A 16,153-nucleotide genomic window follows, 5' to 3' on the forward strand; every position below is an offset into this window, starting at 1 on the left:
AAAAACAACTAAACAAGCAAACAAATAAATAAATTAAAAAATAAATACGCAACATGGTAAGATTAGAAAAAGTGGAGTATCTCATACAACCATGAAATGCTAGATGTTTAAATACCTATTATTATGAATATGATTATTATTATTATTATTATTGTGGGTGTCTGTGTGTGTTTGTTTGTGTAGGTCAATGCCTCTGTGCCTGTATGCCCTCCTGAGAGTGGTGTGGGCTGCATGCAGTTTTGTTTATTCTATAGTGCAATGTATTGGTCTGGTGATTTCATATCCATGGGTCTACAAGTAATTATATGGGACATATTATGGGACATTTACTGCTCCATTTACCATAGTGGATTTTGTATTACACTTCTCTTTTTTAAATTTGTATATTTAGTTCATCAGTTAAATTTGTCCAGAAATTAGGCTTTGCACTTTGGTTAGCATCAAGTATTACATGTTATTTTGTAAATACAAGCAGTTCCATTTTTATTCCCTAAATGCACACAAAAACAGATAATTTAAATGATCTCATTTTAACCCCAGTATACACATTACATTACATTACAGGCATTTAGCAGACGCTCTTATCCAGAGCGACTTACACAACTTTTTACATAGCACTTTACATTGTATCCATTTATACAGCTGGATATATACTGAAGCAATGCAGGTTAAGTACCTTGCTCAAGGGTACAACGGCAGTGTCCTTACCCGGGAATCGAACCTGCGACCTTTCGGTTACAAGCGCAGTTCCTTACCCACTGTGCCACACTCCGTCCTAACACGGACAACATCCCGAAAATGTACCTACTACAATTTCGGCATCATAAAACTTACTAGGTAAAACTACGTTTACAGCCAATTAACATCGCCTGCCCTGCAATCATAGAAATAAAGCAGCCATGGTTTTATCGGACTAAAACAGAAAGTTGTCAGTGGATTCTGATGATGTCAGTCAAGTCTCTGCACCAACCCTTGCCGCACGGAGGTGGGCTCTAATAACACGGCGGAACCTGTATGATTGACATTGGGACTCCGGCTGTCTGAAATGTGCCTTCAACATAGTTAATGCACATCCCCTAAATAAATACGTTTTAATATGTAAGTGCATATTTTAATTGCCGTGAAGCCATAAAAGTATGTGACACACTAAAGAACACATTTCCTCGAACTCTTCCCAAAATAAACGGGAATAACTCATTTAGGCTAATTGAATTAAGAGCGTGATTCATTTTTCTCCTAAAATAGTGGATTTGGAAGAAGAAACACTTCTCTCTTCTCTTAGCAACATCTGCCTGCGACGCTGGGAAGCCTAATTCAAAATGTACAATCAGCACTATAAGGTAGGCAAATCATTTTATATTTAAAGTAATTCTAATGAATGTACGGTGTTCCCTGTTCTGGCTACTCGTTACATCATGAAGCCAGCAGAACAGTACTGTATCTGCATTGAGCACAGAAACTGCGCCTTCAATACCGGGGAGAGAGAATGCAGCGTGCACTTTCAAGGTAAAGATTGCACCGTTTTGGCTATGCTGCATTTTGTCAGATCACAAAAGCTACTCTGCTAAATGAATGTATTGTGCCGTTGTTATATACTAAGTAGGGTTATGATGTCGTTTGACAACTGACTGGAGCCTATATAGCGTATTTGTAGCCTGTTTTCTGAGCTTCGGTAGGACGTGAATGCGAAAAAGAACGCATTAGCCGTATTGTTTTTTATACACGTGCCAAATGGCAAACGAATTTGTGCTAGATGTCTTTTCCTCTTATTACCGCAAATGTGGGTTGGAATGGAGATATTATTTGTTTTTTCCGCATTGTTCTCTAAACATTTCTCACAGCAAAACCAAGTTAAGGGCATTTTACTGCATAGATGTGATGCTCTCAGAAGGCACGTTACTGCTTTCGGACAATGTCTCTAAACTCACCGCTTAAAATCGTTGGGTAAGAGATTACATATTTTTGAAGCTACACCAAATCAAATAACTTACATTTAGGAAAAGCCAAGCAGGCTTAAATTATGAACCGTACGGTTACTGTAGCTGATATTTATAATATCTCGACTGACCCATGAAAGAATATTGGTGAAACAGGCATGCTATCGCCACGAGATATAATCTTCTGTAATACTTCTATGCATAATTATGAAAATCTTTCTCTCTCTCACTCTCCCTCCCTCCCACACACACACACACGTTTGTGACATTCCACATGCATTATACTCCCACTGAAGACATGTGGAAAACCCAAATGTTTTATTTATTTATTGATTGAGTTGTTCCTAAGCTAATATCCTGTAGTGTAAGGACAGTGAGAGGTTTGGTAAGCTCACTTTAGTCTTGTGATTGAAATGCACGTGAAATATTGATTTTTAATCCTGGAATTATTTTCTTACTACATGCAGATATATGGCATGTATGGCAACACTGGAGTTTTCCCTTTTAGACCAGTTTGTATGATTTAGTTTTAGACAAGCAATTACAGCAGAACACTTTGTTTCACTGTGGTCTTTCATGGTTGCCTCAACTTGAAAACCATCATTGACTACAAGCTGTACTATAGAGATGCTTGGGGATTTCAGTGAACAAGCCACATTCTCTTTGTTATTATTATATAAAATACTTCATTTTGACACCTGGACCCGAGCCCAAAATTGCTCAACAGCCTGTCTAGTGCAAATGAAGCTGTGAGACAAGCAAGCTTAAATATGATAAAAGAGTGCAATTTGTTGGGCTGTGTTGTCAAGTGCACTGTAAGTGGGTGGATGGCAAATTGATAGTCCTCTTGCATTGGATTAAGGTGGTGAAACCCAATTGCCTGATTCATTCTTTTTTGTAGGAAACGATATCTTTTTATCCTTCGGAAACTGAGAAAACTTTCAAGTAAACTACGCTTAAACTTGAGCTAAAAAGTGCTCTGAATGAATTCCATGTTTTGTGTGGCTTGTGAACGCATTTTTGAGCACCTTTTAAATCTAAAGTAAAACGTAACTGTAGTGAAGCTCTTGTGTTGTATTGGCACATTCAGAAGGATCTGCATAGACACAGTGTTTTTATATTAAAAATGCTGTGGATGAGGCAAATCAGATTCAGAATGACTTTTCATTATTATGCCATGAACCCTTTGATCTTCTACTTTGCGCTCTTTTACTTCTACCTTTGCACACTTTTTTTATGGCTACAGTGATTTTTTTTAAAAATCTTTAATTTATTACAACATTACCTGTGCTTTGTTTTTTTTTGTATTGACTATTTCTCATTGTGTTAAAAATAATTCTCAAAATCATTCAAAAAAAAAAATTCAAAAATCGTGACTGATTTGAATTGGTGTTGTGTAAGAATACAGAGATTAAAAAGTCTACCCTGGAGGAACAAACACCTGAAAGATAGCTGGAAGATAAAGACTGCTTTATTTCCTCGCTGAGGGCAGTGGAACTCAGTGGTCCCATTACGCTGAATCCTGAATAGGGTGGGTAAAGCAGCTTTCACAACTCACAGGGAACATCCACTACCTGGTCAATGATGTCCGAACAGGTTGCATCTTATCTGTGGCTGACCAGACACTCATCTGAGTTCAAAGGATATTGATTGAATGCATGCCTGAATTGTTCAAATTAAGACCTATATGAATTTCCATTTCTCTTGAGTACATCAGGCAATTAAAAAGTGCAAACAACTAAATATATATATGATTAAATAAAATTTTATGGGTGAGTGGTTTTCTCACAGAACACATGTAATTAATTAAATGACTTTGAGTTGACAGCACAGTTACGTGATTGTAGTGTGTGGCCTGTCGTTGCTTGGAGATCACCTTACATCTGAAAAGCAGAGCCCATTGAAGTAGTGTGTCCAAGAAAATATAATCCTAGGTGTCAGTAACATATGGCTGGTTGCTGTGGTTCATACCCTCATTGTTAAATAAGCAGGCTGATTACTTCTGAGCAAAAACAAGAATTCTGTTTTTTTCAAAGTGACAATTCCAACTGGGCTGAGTGGCATACTGTAGGGGCCTAACTGATTTTGCATGGATAGGAACATACCATAACAATTACAGAGGCGGGGCTGCTCGGTGGCTCATCCTGTGAAGGCAGTCTTGTAGTGCGTGGATGGGCCCCACAACCTGTACCTTACCAATTCTGACTGTGACCAGCAGCCCGGTAGGGGGCCACATGACTAACTCTAGCACTACCCAAGCATTTGGAGGGTTTCATTTGGATGTGTTGATAGGTTCAGATCATGCACCTGCGACCCCCGCTAGTCAATTGGACAACTTGTAACTTAAGTGTGATACGAAGCAGCGTCTGACACCACATGCTTTGATAGAGAGCAGATGTTTGTCTGCCCTCTCCCGAGTCAATAGTGGAGGTTATGGCATTGAGTGGTGATAAATAGGATTGGGCATTCCAGACTGGGGACAAAAAGGAGTATGTCCTGTATGCATGTATGTATGTGCATACGTGCATGCATACATGCATGCATATGTAGGTACACACACGCACACAGTATATATACAGTATGGTATATACAGTATACACGACACACACACATGCATACATGCATATACTCATACATGCATACATACATACATAGGTACATACACACATACATATGAATCAATCAAAATAAATTCTTAAATTCAGGTAAATAATAATTTACCATCAGTTCAGATTGGACTGAGATTTTACATTGTGATTTAATGTAGGCTTACCCGGACTCTAGCCAGAGAACTTTTATGCTGAATCATATGTGCAGCCATTGCAGCTAATTAAATAAATGTCTACGTAAGACAGAGTGCGATCATCAATCAGATATTTAATGCTGATTTGACGGTGCAGTTGTCTGATTTTCTAAGAAAAACTAGTCACTGTCCAAAAACAATCTGGGTACATTTCCAGTTGTCATCAGATATTAGATCTCTTAGCGCTAATGGTGTTAGAACCAGAGCATACCCAACTCATCAATAATAACCATATATACTCTGTTGTGTTTGTTTAATGTCGGAGATATATACATAGAAAGGGAATTGCGAAGTCTATGCATTTTAATTTGAAACAAACCCAGAGGTAAAGACACAATTGAGTCAATCAATACATATACAGAGTGGGGCGGGTGCTGGAGGAGTGGATGGATCCCAGGACATTGATATAAAATTTGTAAAATTTCATTCTAGACATTATTTTAAAATTCAGGGTATTTGAGCAGCGGTTCTGAAGAAGCTAACGTAACCCCGCATCTGTTGTTTTTCTTTATTTATTTTTTGAGTTGCTACTGCTACCCGCTAAGCCTGCTACCAACGGCGGCACTTCTGCTAGTAGCTTGCCGATCAGTGGGCCTACACACACCACAGTGTAACAGCAACGCCTGAGTGCGCTTTAGTTTGCTGATGCCCGAGTCGGACCTTGTCAGGAAGCCGGGATTCCAGAATGGCCTATTTGATCGCTTTTGCTAGGTGGAGGAAGAAGTCGTTGGAGGGTAAGACATATTTTATTGATGTAGTGGTGGTATTTTGTGATTGCAATGGGTTCAGTATGGAGCTACAGTAAGTAAGATAAGTGCCAGAGGTTTCTAGCACCATGGTTCATACCCCAGTCATCAGGCGGTTGATTGATTGTGTCACGATAAAGGGAGTATCCTTTCATTTTGAATGTTAGGCTGCTGTGCAAGTCATCTCAGTGGATTTGTTAGTGCAAATGATGCCGATTCTTATGTCTGCACGTGGATAATGTTGAGGTTACCATCCGTTTATGTTCAACTCACTTGTTGAATGTGACTTATGCAGTTTATAAAGCCATCTATTTCAGTGATGTTTGTAGCTGCTGCTACCCTACACCTGGTAAACACCTGGAGTTGATCAGATTTATTGTTTGTGCTGCTGTGAGCGATTTGAGAGTTGAGTCTCTTCCAGTGGGATTTCCCCCCATCATTTCGCTATACTAAAGCAATTTTTATGTGGTTATTTTGTCATTTTGCTCTATGTTCAGTGCTCACGCAGTGTGATGTTGTCTGCCCACTGTATTTTACATTATCCATAGAATGCATTTCTTTTTCTAAATCGGGGTGGGTGATGATGGGGTTGGGGGCTTCATGTAGGCAGTCGTGATTAATACAACAGTCTAAAGCCATGTACATATCAGAGAATGGCTGCTGCACAACTGAAAAATAACCCTTCAGTTCATCCATGTTTACTATTATTTTCAGAAACATGGTCACAAAGGTAATAGGTTTTGAGACCAGCTACTAGGCTGGTTTCAATGTTTAGGGAGGTGGGAGAAAACCATTTTTAAATTCATTCTAACTGTTATAGGGAATTTTATTGGAGGTGGGAACAAAAGGAGGAAAAATTTCAGATTCTCCTCAGAATGAATAGATTAAAAAAAATAATTTCCAAGCCTGGTTGGCATTATGTTTCTAATTAATGTTTTTATATTCATGCCAAAAATTGTAGTGAGATGCATCTGAAAACGCATCTGTGATTGGTAACTAAATAGATGTGTTGAAGGAGGAATTACCAAATGGTTAAACTACAGTATGACATTGAGACGTAAATGAGCAATAAGTGGGTTTGTCCTGACCTGATAATACAAGGAATCTCTGCTGAAACAACCAAACTAGTGATTTGTGGACGTGAGCTGTCAGTGTGAAAGAAGTCCAGATAAGGGGATGAGTGTTGTGCTTCCCAGCCTCAGATTAAAAAAAAAAAAATCACATTGCTTTGATTGAAATTTCACAAAATGTAGTTAGCTTGATTCATTATTAAATCAGTACCTGTAGTTTTAACTGCCAATGAAAAACATGGACGAAATGGAGACAAATATCGAATTCATCTGGAGTGAGTGGTGGATTTGTAGCCTTTGGGCGCGTATTTTTTTAACTTGGCCTTTGTTGTTCAGTCCTTCCACTCTACTTCATGCAGAGGCTAAGTGCTGTGTGCTGTGGTGCTCAGCAACTGGTATAAAAGTGAGCTGTGTCAGGGTTATGTTCTGTTGCCTGTGACGCTGGTGTATGACTGTGCCACTTTCGTATAAACTCCTGTGTCCGCTCTCTTTTGCAAGAGATGATTAGCTGTAGAATGTGTATTGTATAACCAAAGGAATACCATTTTTATGTGGCTATTGATTGAGGTGTTGGGTAGCGTTTCCATCATCTTTGAGCCTTGGTATGACTAGATACGAGGGGAATGAAACAGGGCATCAAAATCTTGTAAGTTTACATTATTAATTTGGCTAGGAGATAACTTTTCTCCATGATGAGTTACAGTGATTACAAATGAATGAATGCAGCCATGTTTTGTCAAGGGAGTAATGTATTTTTAACAGTGCAGTGCACCACACTGCTGCCACTGATCAGTGCTCCACACTGCTGCCACTGACCACTGCTCCACACTGCTGCCACTGACCACTGCTCCACTCTGCTCCCACTGACCCCTGTTCCACACTGCGCCCACTGACCACTGCTCCGCACTGCTGCCTCTGACCACTGCTCCACACTGCTGCCACTGACCACTGCTCCGCACTGCCGCCACTGACCCCTGTTCCACACTGCTGACGATTCTGTGTTAATAACTTGACATAATGTAACATAACTAATCTCGGTCTTGTGCAGTGCAGCTTGACGCAATGCAAGTAATTGTGTTCCAATAGTTCAGTTGGTTTGTGGTTTATTACTGCAAAAACAAGTAAAGAAGGTTCGGAAGGGAAATGAGGTAAAACATACAGTTTTTTATAATAATAAGAAAGTCCAGGGTACAGGACATGCTAGCCATCTGTCACAGGATGCATTTTCTGGACAGTTTCATATATGATAACATTATTGACGTGGGGGCATGCAGGTCGATTATTAAGACCTTATACTCCCCATGTGCTACAGTGGACATAACTGTGTGGTTAACGCAGTGTGTGAGATTATTTCCTGCCTTTTATTGCACCTTTGGAGAAGGCCATTTTACTGTACTCACCGAGTCCCCGTTTATCTGTTGGCCCTGATGCTTCTGCCGCTGTAGAGAAATGTACTCTCCGTTTATTCTGGCAGGTCCAGTGGAGGACTTTCTCCCTACGCAGAGTTTACAGGTGGATTCCCTCGCTGCCAGTGAGATGCATTTCTCCTGGGCTCCGGATTTGTTTCTGTGCTTGCACGGATATAGCTGCAGTACAGAAATACATTTCTGCAGAAATATCCAACCGGCTGTTCACAGGCAATGCCACTGTTAGGGACTGCAAATGTTTAGGCCAGACTTGTCAGTTATTCATCCACCATTTTCACAGAAAATATGATTTTGCAGGATTTAAAAAAAAAAAACAACTTCACTGTGAAAAAGTTTTTAAAATGCAATATTAATACTGAGTGATGGCATGATTTTAGGAGCAAATCAACTCCAAATGAAAGCTCACTTTAAAAACCACTTTAGGAACCTTCTGTTGGATTGTAAAACAACTGAACCAAAATTCCCTACAGGAAATGTGTGGAAATGTGTACAGCGTTTAAGTTTTGTGTATTTAATTTGAATCTGTGTTCAATTTTTCTGTCTTCCTGATTGCCGACCCTCTGACTGTGTGAAACGAATGTAACTTCCTCAGTCACACACCATTTGGTCCTTGAATAAAAGTGCCATCTGAAGCTGGTGTGGAGAGACATTCAAGACTGAGAAGGAGCCTTCCTTCAGAGAGAGCTGCAGTTCAGCACTACAGCACTGAACTGTGTCTCTTACAAACGCACACACACACACACACACACACACACACACACAGAAGTTATCAAAGCAAAGACAGGAAACATGAGAAGATTGCACTTCAGAAACACGCTGGAGTGCCGGACCAAGAGCCTGTCTCTTTACCTGTTCTTTACTCGTTTGATTTGCTCTTCATTTCATTCATCTGCTCCTGTGTTTGTTTCTCTCCAGATTGGAGATCTGAATGTACCCAGTCAGGAAGAAAAGCCTAATTAACATTTCCCCACAAGGCAAAAAGATGTTCTCTGCCACAGTAAGGGACATAGAGATACTGCCCTAGAGCTGAAAGTACAAAGTGCCAGATTTTCTCAGCATCGAATGCTAGTGCGAGCACTCTGTAATAATTACTTTATTGAGATGCATGAGGGGTATTGTGCTAGATACAACAGAGACACGTCACCCCCAGCCCGCTTACAAGAAAAGCCCATCTCAGAGCATGCGGCAGCGTGCAGGCTTTCGCAATGTTTGCTGGGGGCATGCTCCACATTAGGAGTTGTCCTTGGACAAAAATATCTTTATACAGTCAGGAAAAGGCCACACCGCGACGAAGCTTGTATCAGAGGAAGCAAGATAATTTCTAGATGTTTGACTACGTTCTTGAGAAATGTGTTTGATTCCCCCAATTTAGTATTTTGAGGGGAGTGCATTTGCGGTTGCACTTTGTGCAACAGCAATAAGCACTTATTAAGTGTGTTAAATTTTTATCTTGCTGAGTCGGTCCTTACATCAGATTTCTTGAGATGCTGACAAGCGTTGTGCTGATTTGTGTCTGTTCTTTGAATTCACTTAAAGTGCTAAACTGCGGTCGACTGAAAGTGCCTTCCTCAGCTGTTGTGAGGCATATCTTCTTTTCCCAGGGAAATTCGATGGTACTTGTGTGTCTTGCAAGAAGGTAAAAAAAAAAATCCTCGGATTGTTTTTCCTGTATACAGTCACTGGAGAGCTGTAGAACTGGGCACTGTGCCAAGGACAGAATGCTAGATTCTGTGGTATCGCGCTGTTTTGAGAGAGTTCACAGGAGGCAGATTATAAAATGGGGGAACAGAATGTAACGGAATACAAAAGAAAGGGAAGACCGAGGGAGAAGTTCATTTCAAGTCAGGCTGGAATACTTCAGGTTGTCGATGTCTTCGGTCACCTTGACAGGAGAACAGAATGGCACAGAAGGGCTGTGGTAGCTGTGGGAGTTGTAGTTTCTCAGGACGACCCCCACAGAGAACATCCTTCCCAGAAGTAAATGACTAGGAAATACTAGGGCATGCTGTCTTCGAAATGGGTGCTCTTGTCCTGGAGTCATTATGTCCACGGCAAATGGATATTTAAAAAAAATAATTGAGGCATTTATTCTCAGGAAGACTTGCAAGGTTATATGATAACTTATTTTAATCTGTCAGGAAAGCAACACTCATCCTTCAAATGGTGGTATCATTTAGACTGGGTCTTGACAGTTATGATTCCATTTTGATTCAGTAACCCATTAAAAAAATGTACTCTCTTCTTGCAGTGACTGTCATTTAGTGCCTGACTCTTGATGAAAGATAACCAGATAAGACATTTTGACACTGTTTGTTTTCCGTCAGCCTTTCTATACAGTGAGGGGATTCTAACCCACCCCCTTGAGTCTCATGCCTTTTTCATGAACTCACTTTGACCCGAGCAGCCCCAGGCGGTGTTCTGGAAGTCGTATTGCAAACTACCCTCGCTTTGCAGTGTAGTAAGTTTAGTGTAGTGTTGTACAGTAAGTTTATCACTGCTGTTGCAACACAAGTGAGAACAATTGTGCTGAGAAAATTCCCTCCATGTGTTCATGTAGCCTATACTTTGGGTGCATCGTTGCATATTAACAAAGTCTTTTTTCCCAGTTCTTACAATGCAATGGTACGTATACAAGTCCCAAGGAAGAACAAAGCAGCAAACCAATCAATACATTTTGTACAAATGTTATTACTCAACAAGCACTTTGTTTTCTTACAGTCTTGGAAAGAAATACAGTAATACTGGCAACATTGATTGCCTCTTTTGAAATATGCCGGGACGTTTAATACGTGTACTTGTAAATGTACTGTTACTGCGTTCATTTTTAGTTACAATGATTGCCTATTGTCAGTCCTATTCATACACTTGAATGATCTGACTCATATTATGAATCCTGTTGAAAAAACATAAAAAGGAGAGCAGGAGAACTTTGAGCACGCTCATGATGTTCGTTTTTCTCTCTGCGACCAATCAGGACGGGTCTCCTTCAAGTGAACGGAGATAAGGAAATGACAGAAATAAATGGCCGTGATCATAAAGTGCGTCTCTCATGCCGCCCATCCTCAGTTCCATCCATCATCCCATGTGGTATCTACTAAATATAGTGGTGGGTGTGAATGTGAAATGACAAGTGATGAGACACAGGATGGGTGTGATGGGTAGGGGTGGCGCTGGTTCCCGTTCAGGTCGTTTTGGCTAGGAGCTGTGGGGGGGAAGTCACGGTACCCACGCAGACCTGGTTTGAATTGAGGCTGGGGAATGGGAGGGGTTTCCCTCCGTGAAGCCAATCAAATTAAAGTAGGCCTCTAGTCAACTAGGTCACTCTGGCCTACATTCATATGTCCCATGGAATATCTTCACTCTAATTTTTTTTATTATGAAGAGCTATGCTGTGTGTAGTTTGTAGTAAGACTAATGTGTAGTTTGATGAACGGTATAGCCTATGTGGAATATGTAAGTAAAATCATTCAGTTGGAGTATATGTCACAGATGTCACAGTATCTGTGTCATCAACGGTTTCTTTGCAAATCATAAGAGGAATGTTAGACTAATTATGCAGCAGGGAGACCCATTTTGGGGCGTACCTGCAGCAGAAACATTTTGACACCATATTTTTGTAGCATTATATGCAGCATGTTCACATCGCCAAGAGAACTTGTTTCAGTACCCTTTTGCTATGTGATTTGCCTAAAGATTTGCCCTTGTGGAGTGCCGACTAATGAGCTTATGGAATAATTTTTTCTCTGGTTTATTTCTTTTCGAAGTAGGGGGCGCGGGGGGTGGGGGTGGGAGGTGGGGGCAGTGCCAGGAAGGGAAAGAGGAGAAAAGTGGAAATAAGTGGTTGGCTTATAGGGTAATGGTTCAGGGCTTCATGTTTCTTTGTATGCCTGCATTCATGCTTCTCTCGAGATGAACAGAGCTCTCCAGAAGACAGATAACATTCAGGCTATATATAGTCCTCATTGTTGGAACCGAGTCTGTCAGCTTTAACAAATGTGGCCCTTCCACGGCTGGCTGCTGCTGAAATAGTTCTGATAGGCTCCTCTGCTGTTGTGCATGGAGGTGTGACACGACAGCCTGTGACAGATTCCGCCTGTCTGTGCCTGCGTTCCGTAGAAAGGGCCTCCTCAGGTTGTATTAATTTACTGGAGCATGGGTGTGCCCTTACGGTCCAGGAGGATGTACTTAATGCGGACTTTAGTGTGCCCATCAAGGACTTACTTTGCCAAAAGACAGAATGAATCTGTTTTTAGTTTTCTATTTCTATATTTCTAAACGCTGTCCTCCCAATTGTGAAGTTGACTTACTTGCTCACCATAATCATTTAAAGTGGAAAATATAAAGTTGGTTTGCTGGAATTTTTAGAATTAAAAATCATAAAAGAAATGATCATCTGTATTCTCATTTAAACTTGCGTCAGTATTGAGTGTAGGCCTATCTTCTGTCCATTACAGTCAGACGCACTCTGTGCTTGAAACCTGCCAATTGTCAGCATCAGCGATCTTAGCACCACTGTGTCAGTGTGACATGATTTGTAAGTGTGAGGATTTGCGCCATCTGGTGGAAATGAATGGATGTTACAAAAAAGCCAAAATGTTTAATTCTGCAAAGGCAAGAGGTGAAAGTGTTCATGCTTTTGACTCTCTTTCTCACATATTGTCTTTCAAGTAGTGTCTAAGGACAAATTGTAGAGGCTAGTTTTCAATATGGTTAGGTTTCTTTTTTCATTTTGGGTTTTTTTACAGCCTGAGATAGATGACTAGTTAACATCCCCTGCAGTAGGTAAGGTATGCATTGATCATGTATACAGACTGTGCAAATACTGCACTCAGTTTTTTGTAGATTTAGTTAGTTTCCCCCAATCTTGTGGCACTGTTGCAATATTCAACTATGATAATTGATATGGACTATGAAACAGCACTATGGTTGTCTGTTGTTTGGTTTTGTATATAATAGTTAATAAGTTCATTTAAAAAGATGATTTGGAAAACACCCCAAACGCTTCCCTAAAGTATTACATTGCACAAAAACGCATCCCCCGGTCCCACAGCAGTCCTTCTTAGAAATGTATGCAGGCCATCTCTTGAACATTAAAGATTAATATTTGGTTGACCATGACCTATTTCCTTAGTTCATTAATATTTTGCAGAAGCACAGATGCCGCTTAATGCTGTCGGTCCAGTAAATCACAGTTTTGCTTTCACGGTTCAGAAAGTGATCAGGGCTCTTAACTAGGAATATGTAGCTTGCAACATCCTGTTACCATGGTGACATGGCTTTGGATCAACAAAATGCATGAATATGTAATTTACTAATCCTGGTTATTCAGATCATCAAGTGAGACCTCTTTTTTGCCTTCTCAACTAAGTCATTTCTCATGAGGTAATATTACATTATGTTCCATATGCCTAGTAAGCAAGGGTTTAAACTCATAAGGCAAGGCCTTAGCTGATCTTTTTTTTTCTATGGGTTTTATTTTAGGAAGGATTTTATACGCGCGTAGTGCGGGGAAACAACAGCCTCCGCTCCCCCGTGCTGGCAGTTTAATTCTATGGCTCTCTTTCTTGCTTATGTCTGTCAGCAAGTGGCATAATTTGCTGAAGATATCTGCACAGGTTTCCATGGTGCTGAAGCATCTCTGTGAACAAGCCAGCCCACACAGTCTCCAGCGCCGAGCAGTCAAATGTTCACCGGCACGCTAATCCAGCAGCGCTGCTTAGCATTTCATAACCGTCGCGTGTTATTAAATGGCTACACGGGCTCGCCGCGATCGCTAAAGCCCCTCACCATGCAAAATTATAAATAAGTGCACACTGCCGCCGTCTTGCACTTTGTCCCCTTATTGATTCTGCGGGCCTGCGTGGAGCGGCATTCCTATTCGATGACGACCGCGTCCCCGCTGACACGCAGAGCCGCGCGGTCGATACAGGGGGCCTTGTCCGCTCGCGCTGCGTCCTCCTCTGGCCGCACAGGGGATGACTTTGCTCTTAGATTTCCCCGCTACCCATGCGCTGCCCTGCGACTGCATCACCGCGACCCGGAGAGCGGTTCAGGGCTTGCCCGGTGTCGCTTCTGTTCAGCTGGCGCTGCCCGTACGGGCGCGCCCCCCCGGTGCCATCGCCCTGCCCCGGGCCGTGCGTCGAACGCGCTCCTGCGTGGTTCTTCGCGCGGGTCATGAATATGCAGATCTCTCGGTGCCTCTGTGCGGGCCCGTCCGCCCACAGCCCAGCTTTCATGTTAAACAATGTGTGGGTGTCTGCGCTCTCAACAGCAACTCAGGGGAGGCGGGGAGGTGGGGGCTCCAGCAGGACTCGCAGCGGTAGAACAAACCAACTCCAGAGTGGGGGGGGCGGGGGTGGGATGGGGGGGAGTTACAGCTACCTTGTGTGTGTGAGTGTGTGTGTGTGTGTATGAGTATTCGCTTTAACTCACTCTGGGGAAAAGAGAGGCATTTTTGTATTCACCACCATTCACCCACTCTCAGCTGAGGTGCAGCGGTAAATTTGCTGTTCCGCAGAGCAGACGCTGAGCTGCACTGTTCCACATTTACTTCCCACCTGCTATTCTAAGGCCACACTGGCTGAGGGTGCCCTCTGTATATGCCCACTGTATATGCCCTCTATATATGTCCTCTGTATATGCCCACTGTATATGCCCTCTATATATGTCCTCTGTATATGCCCTCTATATATGCCCTCTATATATGTCCTCTGTATATGCCTTCAGTATATGCACCAAATGCAAAGGCGCAAAATCTTTTTCTCATGGTATTTCTACCATGAAATGACAGACAGGCCAGGGCGATTAATGGACGAGAGCCCACCACCCCGCTTTAGCTTCCCCGCGTTGGGTTTCGTTTGAGCGGGCACAGGCGCTCCCGCGCGTCGGGGATTAACGGCGGAGCGTGAGAAGCCCTCGGACGCGATGCGTGTCCGGGAGAGGTCACGCGTTCACACGCTGTCATCTTCATGGCGTGCCTGACAGTGGCCATCTCACGCAGGGGCCCTGTCGCGCAGCGTGGGTACTGCACCCCCCGCCTCCCCCCCACCCCCCCAGTCACTGCAGATTTACATCAAGCCCGAGCGAAGCCTCGCAGGGCCAGGCACCTTTCCATCTCCCAATTCACAGCTCCTTATTACGGCACTCCAGAGCTCGTCTGACCGTGGGAGGGGAGGGGAGGAGAGGGGGGAGATGTGTGCGGAATGCATACTGAGACTGCAGCATCTCATTCTCCCCACCCCCCCCCCCCCTCATTCCTATGCATATGGTACTGCATACCTCCCCTTACTGACTTTGCACAGTACTGCATGTGCTTCTTGTGTGTGGTGCAAGAGCGCATTGGAGGACTGCTGGAAACTTTAAACTTGGATATTGGTTTTTATATTCTTATGTGTACTGAACTTGAATTATTTGAATTATCTCACCTGAGCAAGTAACTTTGTAGCAGTGTCATGGTTTGTTCTGCTTTTCACTTTGGTTGTTTGATTACTCTTATTACAGATCATCTCTGTGTGTATACATCTATCCTGGTTGTTTGTCAGGACTCTGTTTCATTTTACATAAAATAGTAACTGAGTGTGATTAAATGTGGGCCTATTTATGGTTATACGAAACGGCAGAGTGATGGAATGTAGGTGTACGTATTCTTAGCTCAGTCAATCTACTGATTCTATGTTGCAGAGTGTGTTACTTTACAGCCATATACAGTGCCCAGTACCCCAGTAATCCTTGGTGAATCCTAGAACAGATCTCAAGGTGTGGGAGACTGAGGTCACTTGACAGGAATACATTTTAAACTCCCCCCCCCCCCTCCCTCAGATGGGTGCTTTTTACAAGCTGTAGCTGATGCAGTGCGCGGTATGGGCTCATTCCTCATTCAGTCCTGAGTCCTTTGCACATTGAGCCGGGTCCCCACTAGCCACATCGCTGCCAAGCTATGTAATTGTCTCCTGGCCCCCCAGTGGAGCTGCCTGTTTATGGGAGCTATTGGCAACAGGTCTGGTGCCTCTGCGCTCATCTGCCAGTAATGGAATCCCCATTTGCTTGAATCACATGGGGGGTGAATTTACTCCTTAATTTTCCCTCCCATTAAACACCTGTCTGGTGCGGGGTCTGGCCTGCAGATTTTGCGCATTATTATTTGTGCATGAATATTCTCAGAGCTCTGCTG

General features: G+C 42.5%; 1 protein-coding gene across 2 annotated transcripts in view; it reads left to right on the forward strand.

The window, feature by feature from the left end:
* The first annotated feature begins 1,038 nt into the window (after window positions 1–1,038).
* The window catches only part of lrrc7 (leucine rich repeat containing 7), a 134,479-nt gene continuing 119,364 nt past the window's right edge, over window positions 1,039–16,153 (forward strand). Inside the window, exon 1 of one of the 2 annotated variants that reach the window (XM_064333354.1) lies at window positions 1,039–1,340. The gene's annotated coding sequence lies outside the window, so the exon portion shown is untranslated. Of the gene's footprint in view, window positions 1,341–1,451; window positions 1,507–16,153 lie in introns of those variants that run through there. The other variant, XM_064333355.1, reaches the window with a different exon arrangement.

Source organism: Anguilla rostrata, chromosome 4, assembly GCF_018555375.3.
Source record: "Anguilla rostrata isolate EN2019 chromosome 4, ASM1855537v3, whole genome shotgun sequence".
Lineage (NCBI taxonomy): Eukaryota > Metazoa > Chordata > Actinopteri > Anguilliformes > Anguillidae > Anguilla > Anguilla rostrata.